We start from the raw sequence: 10,460 nt of genomic DNA, 5'->3' as shown, positions 1-10,460 counted from the left end.
ACTCTTTATCTTTAATGATCTATGAAATAGCACCTATTATTATCCTCGTCACTCGTCTTTGATTGAGCCCTGAATTCCTGAAGGAACATGTGCTCTGGACTTCTTTTGCAATATAAACCCCTAACCCCAAGCAATGAAGAGACCTACTCTCTTTTCCTTTCTGAGTCTCCAAGATGCTCCATCTGATACACTGTATCACTTATGCTATTCAATAAACTCTGCTTTCACTTTTTCCTGGCTCATGTTTGATTCTGTCCTGCATGAAGCCAGGAACCCTCTTGGTTGGTCATGCAGGGCCCCCACTGGGTCCTCAGACCCAGCCTACCAAGGCCATGGTAAAACTAAAGTTTCTAGAAGATAACATTTAAAAGGTAATAATAACTTTGAGTTGGAAGAGTTCCTTAATAGAACAGTAGAGACACAGGTGACAAATAAGAAAATAGATAAATTAAAATTCCCAAAATTTAAAAAGATGTTCTTCAAAAGATACAGTTAAGAGAAATAATAGGCACACCACAGCCCAGGACAAAGAATTTGCAAAATATATATTTAATAAACAAATGTATAAAATATATACATATAAAGACAATATAAGAACTTCTCACTACTAAATAAGATAAATCAATGAAAAATGGAGGGCTAAAGATTTGACCAAACGCTTTGCCAAAGGAGATATATGGGGGACAAAAGAAAACCTGTTCACCATTATTAGAGAAATATAAATTAAAACTGCAATTGGATACCACTGTTGTACCCATTATTAATTGATTACTTTGCAGGTCCAGATTTCCCCTTCAATACCTGCTCTGTAATATCGATCTGGATTCCTTGAGCATTCCTCTCCTACAGTGAGCAGGGCATTAAACATTCTCTGTAGAGTGCTCTAGAAGTACACTGCAGGAGGAAGTGGGCTTATCTTGCTGATTCTAGCTGCTACACTTTTGTTCAGTTGTGTACATGTGTGGACATCCTATGGTGCTCTGCTCCAGCCCTGTGCCCAGAACTGGTGTTCCTGGAACAGACCTGGAAATGTGTTTCAAAGTTAGTAGCAAACATAAGGAAGGTCAAGATAAATATTGGAGTCTAGGGAGCATGACCAAAAGGAGTAAGAGATAGGATAAAAATTAGTATCATCTTTTTTAAAAAAAAATATTTATTTATTTATTTGAGAGAGGGAGAGAGCCAGCAGACTGAGGGGCAGAGGAAGAGAGAGAGAATATACAGCAGACTCCTAACTGAGCACAGAGCCAGATACAGAACTTGTTCCCAGGTCTTTGAGATCATAACCTGAGCTGAAATCAAGAGTTGGTTGCTTAACAACTAAACCACCCAGTTGCTCCAAAACTAGTATGTTCCACAGGAGTGAGTGAGTACAAAATCTTAGAAATGACCAAATATAAAAGACTTTTGTTCTTAATAGATTTTTGTATGTTTTTGACTGCGTGTTAGGGGGGCCAAAACTATTTAAAAATCATTGGTCCAATGAGAAAGCTCAAGAACTCATTCAGATTCCTGCAGCTAGTATGTGGCAAAAATTGGATTTGAACCTAGGTCGAATAGTCTATGAAATCTGCCAACATCACACAAGCATTGGTTAAACTCTATTTTACTGAACATTACTTTTCCTCAATGACAGTAGTTATTACATGGTGGGGAAGGAGATCTCCTGAGCACTTAGTTTGGGAAATGCTGATAAAATAGCCATCTTTACTGTGGGACTTTTAAAGGAATATACCAGTTGTTAAAGAGGGCACACAAGCAACATATGACAGATACAATTCACCCTCTGTTTTCCTAAAGGAACTTCTCTTGGGACAGGTGTTCTACAGAATGTAATTTGGAAATTGTTGCATTACAAATTGCAACCCATGATAATGTCATAATAATTTAATTCTCTTTTCCTGACTATAGAGTAGCAGTATATTCCCAAACAGTTTTGGTAAGAAAGCCACCATTTACTTATTCTGAGCATGGGAGAAGCAATTTTTTTTTTTATTTTTTTATTTTATTTTATTTTTTTTTTACTTCTGTGTGGTTTAATAATACTCTAGCCTCCTATAAACAGGCAGAAGAATCAGGCTAATAGTCTCTTGATAAAGCAAATGTACATTGGTGATAGTTACTTGAGCATGTGCAAATTACTATCCCTTGCAATGCTTTTCTGGGTGCTTCATAGGACACATACTGAATGCAGTAGATCCTTTTATCAAATTGCTGCCTTAAAATTAACAGTTTCAGACACTTCTAAGGATTTACAAGTCCCCTCCACGTCCAGTACTTTTTTTTTTTTTTTTCTTTTTAAATAGAGCCACTTCTCCGGACTCTTTTAACAGTTCTCCACGGTAGTTACTTGAGCTGGCTTTTCTATTTTCCTCTAGTTGTTTCCAAGTACTTAGGGATATAGTCTTTAACTTAAAAAAATCTTTTCAAAAAGTAATAGGTTTCAAGAGAGTCCATTGAAGAGTGTTAGGAAGGAGCTTCAGAGAATATAAACTATATCTGAGGTAGAAGGTGGTGAGAGTATTTGAGCAATTTTTAAACTATTCTTTTTTTATTTTCTAAAAATAATAGAAACACATTGGAAGCAACTCAGGAAGTAGAGGGAAAAAAAAAAACAATTTCATTACTTAGATTCAATCATGATTAGTGTCTTGGGGTAATTGCTTTTTCCCTATGCATTTTTACCCTCGTTTTTGCCTGAGTTCCCTTCCAGTATTGCATCTTGCTATTTCACTTACAAGTACAGAAACACTTTTCCATGATGGTTTCCTGCTCTTCATAACTGGAACTTTAATGACTCAAAAATATTTCAGTAATTTATTTAATTATTCCCTTTTTGAAGCATATTCAGATTATCTTCTGTTTTTTCTCTATAAATGCTTCTGTAATAAACATATGGTGCATAAAGCTTTCCCCCATATTTTGAACTCTTTATGATAGATTTTCTTAAGTGGAATTACTAGGTCAATGGACATGAACATTTTTATAGCTCTTATGGTTATTTTCAAATTGCTTTCTAAGAGAGTCTGCCAATTCACAGTGCTACTAACTATGTATAGAGCTCAGTTATTTAAGGATAATCTTACTATTAAGACAACTGTCAAGGATGCTAGCTTATGTGTTTCTGTGTTTCCAATTTTATTGACATTATGTGTAATAGGGGATAATTAAGTAAATAGACTTAATAACCTGCTTTGATTCCCTTCAAGTCTGTAAAGTAAATCCATTCAAAAGCAAAGCATTTAATTGCCACCTCCTGTACACTCTTCGTTTTGGAAAATTGTATGTAACATAGTACATAGAAATGCTTGAGGCAGAGTGGGGGCTGGTGTGCCTGCCCAGCCCTCATTGATTTTCTGAGAGCTATCAAGATGAGTCTCAGGTACATGGGTGGGTTCTTCAATTCATGCTTTACTAGCTCTCTCTTCTCCAGCTATAGCTCATGGAAACAGAGCTTGCCACTTGACCCAGATTCCCTCTTTCAAGAACTTGAACTAAGAGATCCAGAAGCTTTCAGTAATCAGCATTTTCTCAGAAATAAAAGTTATTGAACACATTGGAAGTGGGCTAATCATTTGGAGGTCCAGATAGCTAATGAGCCACAGAAAGAGGGTTTCTTCAGAAAGAAACAGAGACAAAGGGGAAAGAGACAGGAGACAAAGGGTTGCATTGGTTCCTTTTGTCTTTTTAGTTTCCATATTCAGTGTCTAGTATGACCAGACTATTAAGCTTGTCTAGTGTTGTATGACATAGTCACCTATCAGTTTGGTACATTTCTTTTTGCTTAAACAAGCTTGAGGTACTATTTCTGATTTGTGATTAAATGATCCTTGACTCAGGCAAGCAGACAATAAACTGAAGGAGAGAGGGTACATCTGCAAAGCCTCCTTTAGAGTCCCAGTCTCCCACCCATGCTCCCAGCACTAGGTCAGTACTAGGCCAGGGCATAAGTCCAGAGATGTGATGTGTACTCCATAGCTCCTGATGGATCAGGCTGAGGCTGAAATGTCCCCTGATATTGCACCTTTTCTTGGCTTTTCTTGGTTTATTCCCAACTTGTGTCCTGCTTCTCCCCCACTTTTACCTTTCTTCTCAGAGTTTTAGTCCTATAAATCACTAGCATTCAAATCCTTGGCTCAAGGTCTGCATCTGGGATAATTCATCCTAAAACAATGGCTTGTCTTACAAGCTATGGACAGAGTAGATATATACATAGTAAAGTGAATGAACTGCCAGCTATCATCATGCAGCATTTGAAGTTTTAAGGGATGGATTACCTTATTCTAAAGCTTACCTTGGAAGAATGCTAATTAAAGCATTATAATCTGAAAAACAGATTAAATTTGACATAGTAACCATAAACCAGCTTTCTTACTAGTTAAGTAATTCTGTGTCCTGTGTTTGTGTTGAAATATGCATCTCTTTTGGGACCAGAATAAGGTTTGATAAATGGCAAACCTTATTCTCTGGCTTAACCTGTTATATAATCATTGAAGGTATTCAAACTGTGGGCAGAAATAATAAAAATAACCAAACAGCTGAGGGCCAGCTAAGTTGTTTAACCATATGTTAAACTATTCATAACAACATTGTATATTGGCCTATGCTTTTGAAAGTATTTTCTCTGATATTATCACAGCTCTGTATTATTGGAAATCACTTTTTGGAAATCATAGGTGAATAGGTGATGGCCAGCAGAACCTATGTATTTTGAACTTCGACTCTTGGATCATTTCTCTGAATCATGATACAAATAAACAAATATATTCTTTCCTGTTGTAGTTGTTGCATCACAAATAACAGGTTCATCAGAGAGGAACATTTTTGAAGGTCTCAGGGAAGCAGGTTGATAATTGAATAAAGGGGGGCATGTTCCATGACTTTATGCCACTTAAAGTATAGTGAAAACAGGAATTTTATTCATCTTAGGTGTACTTATTTATTGGTTCATTTACACCTTGAGGAATCTCAAATCTTTTTTTTTTTTCTTTTTTTGAGGTGGGGGATCTGTCTCTCAGTAATGATGATCTGCAGTGGTAAGACCTAGAAGACACATTCTTAGGCTTAATACATACCTTTTAGCATCAGCATTTGATTCTTCTGGTTTCTAGTTTCCTCCTTGGTAAATAAGGCACAGTTATAGTCAAGGTTTTTATATTGTCTTAATCTCATAACTGTTCTAATACTTCCTCCAGCCAGGAGAGACTAAACCTAACCCAAGTAAGTACTTAACCAAGTCTTAAGTGTATACTCCATCCAAAGAGAGCTAAGCCTCCAGAAAAGTTTGAATTTCAGTAAGTTTTCAAACTTTCTAGCTGAGTCTTTACTTTCCAAGCTTTAAGACCTGTGAATAAATACCGAGTTTCGTGAAAATACTACTCTGGCTAAAAGTGCCAAACCTCACCCCATATTAAGAGAAGACGGTACTTTAAGCCAGGAGCCTATTTCCTCTTCAAATCTCTGTCTGTTTTATTCTTTTAACCACAGTTGCTGCCTCCTTCTCAATGTATCTTCCTCCACTTAATCTCTATTCCACCTCTGGGCCATCACTTTGAAATATACAGTACCTGGAAAAAACGACCTCAGGAGAAGATATGATTCCTCAACATATTTTATGGGTGAATCTACGGGAGGAAGAAATAAAATTTTTTAAAAGCCCAAGATTTAATGAAAATGGGAACAAATCATAGTGGAATGCAGTTCCAGTTATGAGCTACAAGCATATTAAGGAACACTGAAGTGGAGTGTGCTTTATATTCCTAACGTCTTGAGCACACTGTGATTTAGAGTGGCCATTAAAAATTATGCAAAATATGCAAAATTAATGTGCATTGATTTTCCTTTTGGTGAATCTTTTTAAATTTTTTACCGAGCTCTGCCTACTTACCTTAATTTACCTGCTCTGGCAGTTAGCTTGAGTTCAGAAATAGCAAAGCCAACTTATTTGACCTTATGATGGTTGAGTTTGACTTGTTAACAGAAACCACATGGCAGAGTGAAAAGAGATGGAGATTCAGGGATCCTAAAGAAAGAGGTTAAATTCTAGCTCTGTTGCACCTGTTTTTCCTCAGACAAGTTGCCCAACTCTTTGCTTCCTTGGATTTTCATAGATAAGTAGAAATAATTCTCACTTATTTGTTAGCAGTTATTGTGAGGTGTGAGATGATGCAGGTAAAACATGTAAAATGTCTTGCACAACTCCTAGACTATGAAGTATGACTGTCCTTTATTTTTAAAAAGATTTTATTTATTTATTCATGAGAGACACAGAGAGAGACACAGAGACATAGGCAGAGGGAGAAGCAGACTTCCTGTGGGGAGCCCAATGTGGGCCTGCATCCCAGGACCCCGGGATCACAACCTGAGCTGAAGGCAGTTGCTCAACCACTGAGCCACCCAGGCGTCCCAAAGTATGACTGTCCTTTAACATAATTTTTTACAATACTTAAAATTCATTTACTGATAATTCCAGGTAAAATGTTTGCAAAAATATATATGTAACTTAGAAAGTGTACATTACCAGCAAGTTAAGGGAATGAGCTGTATTTTTCTTTGCAATAATCTCTTCTCAATTCCTCAGAATTGTTATATTTTAGGTGCCTAATATATAAGTGTTGAACAGACTTTTGAATCATGGAAACTAATCATAATTTAAGTATTATATTGGATTTATTTTGTATTTTAACATTTCGTGCATTGGAAAAGTGATGCACAAGATTAACAGTTTGAATTTTTGCTAAAAAGTATCAAGTAAAAATGAGGTCTCATAGGAAAAGGACATTAGTAAAAAAAGAAAAACAACTGTGAAATCTTAGTAAAACGTGAAGATTAGTTAATAGTAAGGTACCAATGTTGGTCTCTTAGTTGTGACAAATATACTATGGTGATGAAAGATGTTAATTGGAGCTTATCAAAAAAGTAGGACATAACAAGTGTTGGCAAAGGCTGTAGAGAAATTGGAATTGTTAGTAGAAATTGCTAGTGGGAATTGTGCAGCCACTATGGAAAATACTTGTGGAATTTCCTCAAATAACTAAAAAAATAGAATTACCATATGACCTAGCAATTGCACTTCTTGATACATACCACAAAGAATTGAAAGCAGGGGCTCTAAGTGATATGTGCACACCCATGTTCATAGCAGCCCAATTCACAATAGCCAAAACGTGGAAGCAACCTAAGTGTCGATCAAAGGATGAACAGACAAGCAAAATGTGACATACGCATATAATGGAATATTTTTCAGCTTTAGAAGAAAAGAAAATTCTGACACATGCTACAATATGAATGAATCTTGAGGACATTATGCTAAGTGCAACAAGCCAGTCACAAGAAGACAAATACTGTATGATTCCACTTGTATGAGGTACTTAACAGGAGTCAACATTATACAGAGAAAAAGTAGAATGGAAGTGGGGAGGTTTTGCTTAATTGGCATAGGTTTTCAGTTTTACAAGATGAAAAGAATTATGGACATGGATGGTGGTCACGGTTGTACAATATGATAAATGTATTTAACAGCACTGAACTCTACACTTAGAAATGATTAAAATGATAAATTTTATGTTATGTGTATTTTAGCACATAAAAATATTGGATAAAATAAGGGAAGTTGGATGAGGGATATCACCTTTTCTAATTAAAACCCTTAATCCTCAGGTCCCCCTCCTCTGGGACAACTACTGGAAATATTTCCTTATACACACACACACACACAGAGTGAGAATTCTTAAGAAAATTCCCAAACACACCCTGAGAAACCACCTCTCCCTTAATGCCAAACAGCCACTTAATGATGTTTCCTTCTTGTGGACAAACATGACAGGGAGATAGATTATGATCACTTCTCTAAAGCAAGATATGCCAAACAAGCTTGCTGGATGCTTTCCTCTAAGTCATCTGCATAACTGCACTGAACGAGATTGATTGAAGTGCATTTCACATCTCCAAATGTTTTTAAAGAGAACCATGAGGTTCTTGGAAAAATCCACAGATTAGCTCTTGATAGGTGAAAGATTGAATGGGGTAGTTTTAAGAATGCCTCAACTCAGGTTACTAACAACCAAAACTTCTGAACAGTAACAAAAAAGCTCAATTAACTTGAGTTGTGGTTCAAAGTTCTAATGTAGCCTTACACTGTTCACCATTATTATTATACTTTTTTTTTTGCTATTATGATCTGATCCTGTTCTACTTATTTTTCTTTTTTTAAAATAAATTTAAGTGTTTTTAAAATTTTTTTAAAGATGTTTTTTTTATTCATTTGAGAGAGAGAGAGAGAGCACATGTGCATGGAGGAGGGGCAGAGGGAGAAGGAGAGAGAGAATCTCAAGCAGACTTCATGCCTAGCATGTAATCCATTGCAGGGCTCAATCTCATGACTCTGAGATCATGACCTGAGCTGAAATGAAGAGTTAGATGCTTAACCAACTGAGCTATCCAGGTGCCCCTTCTGTTTCAAATCCTATTTTCAGAACACAGAAATGGATTAGGTGGTTGTAACCTGAAAACCAGTGTAAAATAAGTGAGAATTGTATCTTTAACTTGATGGGATACAGAGAAAATAGTTTAGAAGGCATTTTTTTTTTTTTTTTTTTTTTTTTTTATCCTTGTTAGTTCTTCATGCCAATATTTGGCCTTGGGATAGCCCAGATCCAGGGAGGTAATGTGCAGGTTTTCAGTTGTGAATAAAGACTAGGTCAGTTCCATGCAGTACTGGTCAGTGTACCTATCACTTTAACAATGACATCCCAAGACCTGGAACTCTGAAAACTTCCCTGCAGCACAACAGAAATGCTTTAAAATTTGATTGCCTTCTGACTGCCTCTCTGATGGATTGTTGCTCTCTGCTTCTTTATCACATACCTAACTCTGGATTCAGGTTTCCCTTTTTTCCCCCCATCTTTTCAAGGTTCTGTGGTCAAACTTTCAATGTCCTCACTGCTTCAAAACTCTTTTCATTGTGGCATCAGCTTTAACCATCATCAGTGATGTATTCCCCTATCATCCATGACACTGAGCTCCCTACCCTCCACAGGAGACTCTTAGATATTGATTTCAGGCAACCAGAGAGAAGGACAGTTTTGTTTTGCAGTGTAACTCTCACCTTGCAGAGCTTTATCAGTCTTTGATAACTGTGACTCATCTTTGGGGTGAATTATTCAAACCTAAATTGGGTATATTAAGAGTCAATAGTCAGATTAAGGATGCATCATCATGCTAATGGATACACTATAATGAACAGTATTGCATTGAATAATATCAATTTTATAACAATTTTTGCTAACAGATGAGGAGGTAAACTTGGGAGGTAAAGTGATTTGCCTAAAGAGGTCACTGTAGGTAAAACATTCTGGCCACTGCCTATATAGTCCTCGTCCTCCATCCTTAGAGACAGTCTTTCTTCCTTCCAATCAGAACCTGCTTCTCTTGGGGAAGGTGCTTTGAATATCTGTGTGTTATCCCCCTAAGGGATACTTGCATTTTAATCTGTTCATTTATTCAGTCAACAAGCAACATTTGTTCATTATGAGCAAGTCATCATGTTAGGTGGAGAATACTGCGGTAAGCAAAACAGGCAAGTTTTTCCCATGTAAAGTGTTGAAATCCACAATGGCAACTGAGGAAAAGATCACAAAGAGGGAGGAATGAAGATGGTATGAAGGGATTCTATTGGGATCCAGTATGGGATTCTATTCTTGATTCAGCAGCTAGAGAATACGACTTTGAAGAAAAAATATTTAGATTGTTACTTAAAGTAGATCCAAATGTCCATTAAGCAAAGCAGGGTGTGAGCAGTATAATGTCCCTTTAAGGCATGGGAGTGCTGGCATGAGAGTCTCTTGAAATACATCTTGTGTACTGGTTTGCATTCACTTTTCATGGGTGTGTGTATAAGGCAATAAACCCTCTCTGGATAGAGGCACTTTTCACTCAAAGTTGCATGCATGTCTCCTTCCAGAGCTTTGAGGAGAGGTACAAGAGGACTTTTTTTATATATATACAATCTGTACCAAAACTTGGAAATGCACCACACTGCCTGCTCAGGACCTGGGAGTCCAGATATAAGGAAAGGATATATCAAATAGTGGAAAGACTGAAGTACAGGCAAGGCATGTAGGTAACTCAAACTGGAATATTAGGACTTGAATCTTGAGGCCAGCAGCAACTAGATTAATACCCTAGGCAAGCCCAAGGTGAACACTGTAACTTAATCAATCAGGTCTATAACCCATTGTAAGGCTACTTGCTTCATTTTTATGTACTAGCAACAGCGATGCCACAAGTAGAATATAGAAGGAGGCTTATTTGGAGTCCCCAGATCAACCAAATTTCCAGCTTCGGAAACTTTCTATCAGAAGTTGCACGTGCTAAGGCAAGAAGATGGAGCTATTTCAGGAAGAGGAGACTGGAGGGGAGAGACAGAAAAATGAGTGAATTAAGAAACTTACATTATTCAA

The sequence above is a fragment of the Canis lupus genome, chromosome 9 (assembly GCF_011100685.1).
Source record: "Canis lupus familiaris isolate Mischka breed German Shepherd chromosome 9, alternate assembly UU_Cfam_GSD_1.0, whole genome shotgun sequence".
Classification (NCBI taxonomy): Eukaryota; Metazoa; Chordata; class Mammalia; order Carnivora; family Canidae; genus Canis; species Canis lupus.
Note: the sequence above shows the minus strand (reverse complement) of the source record.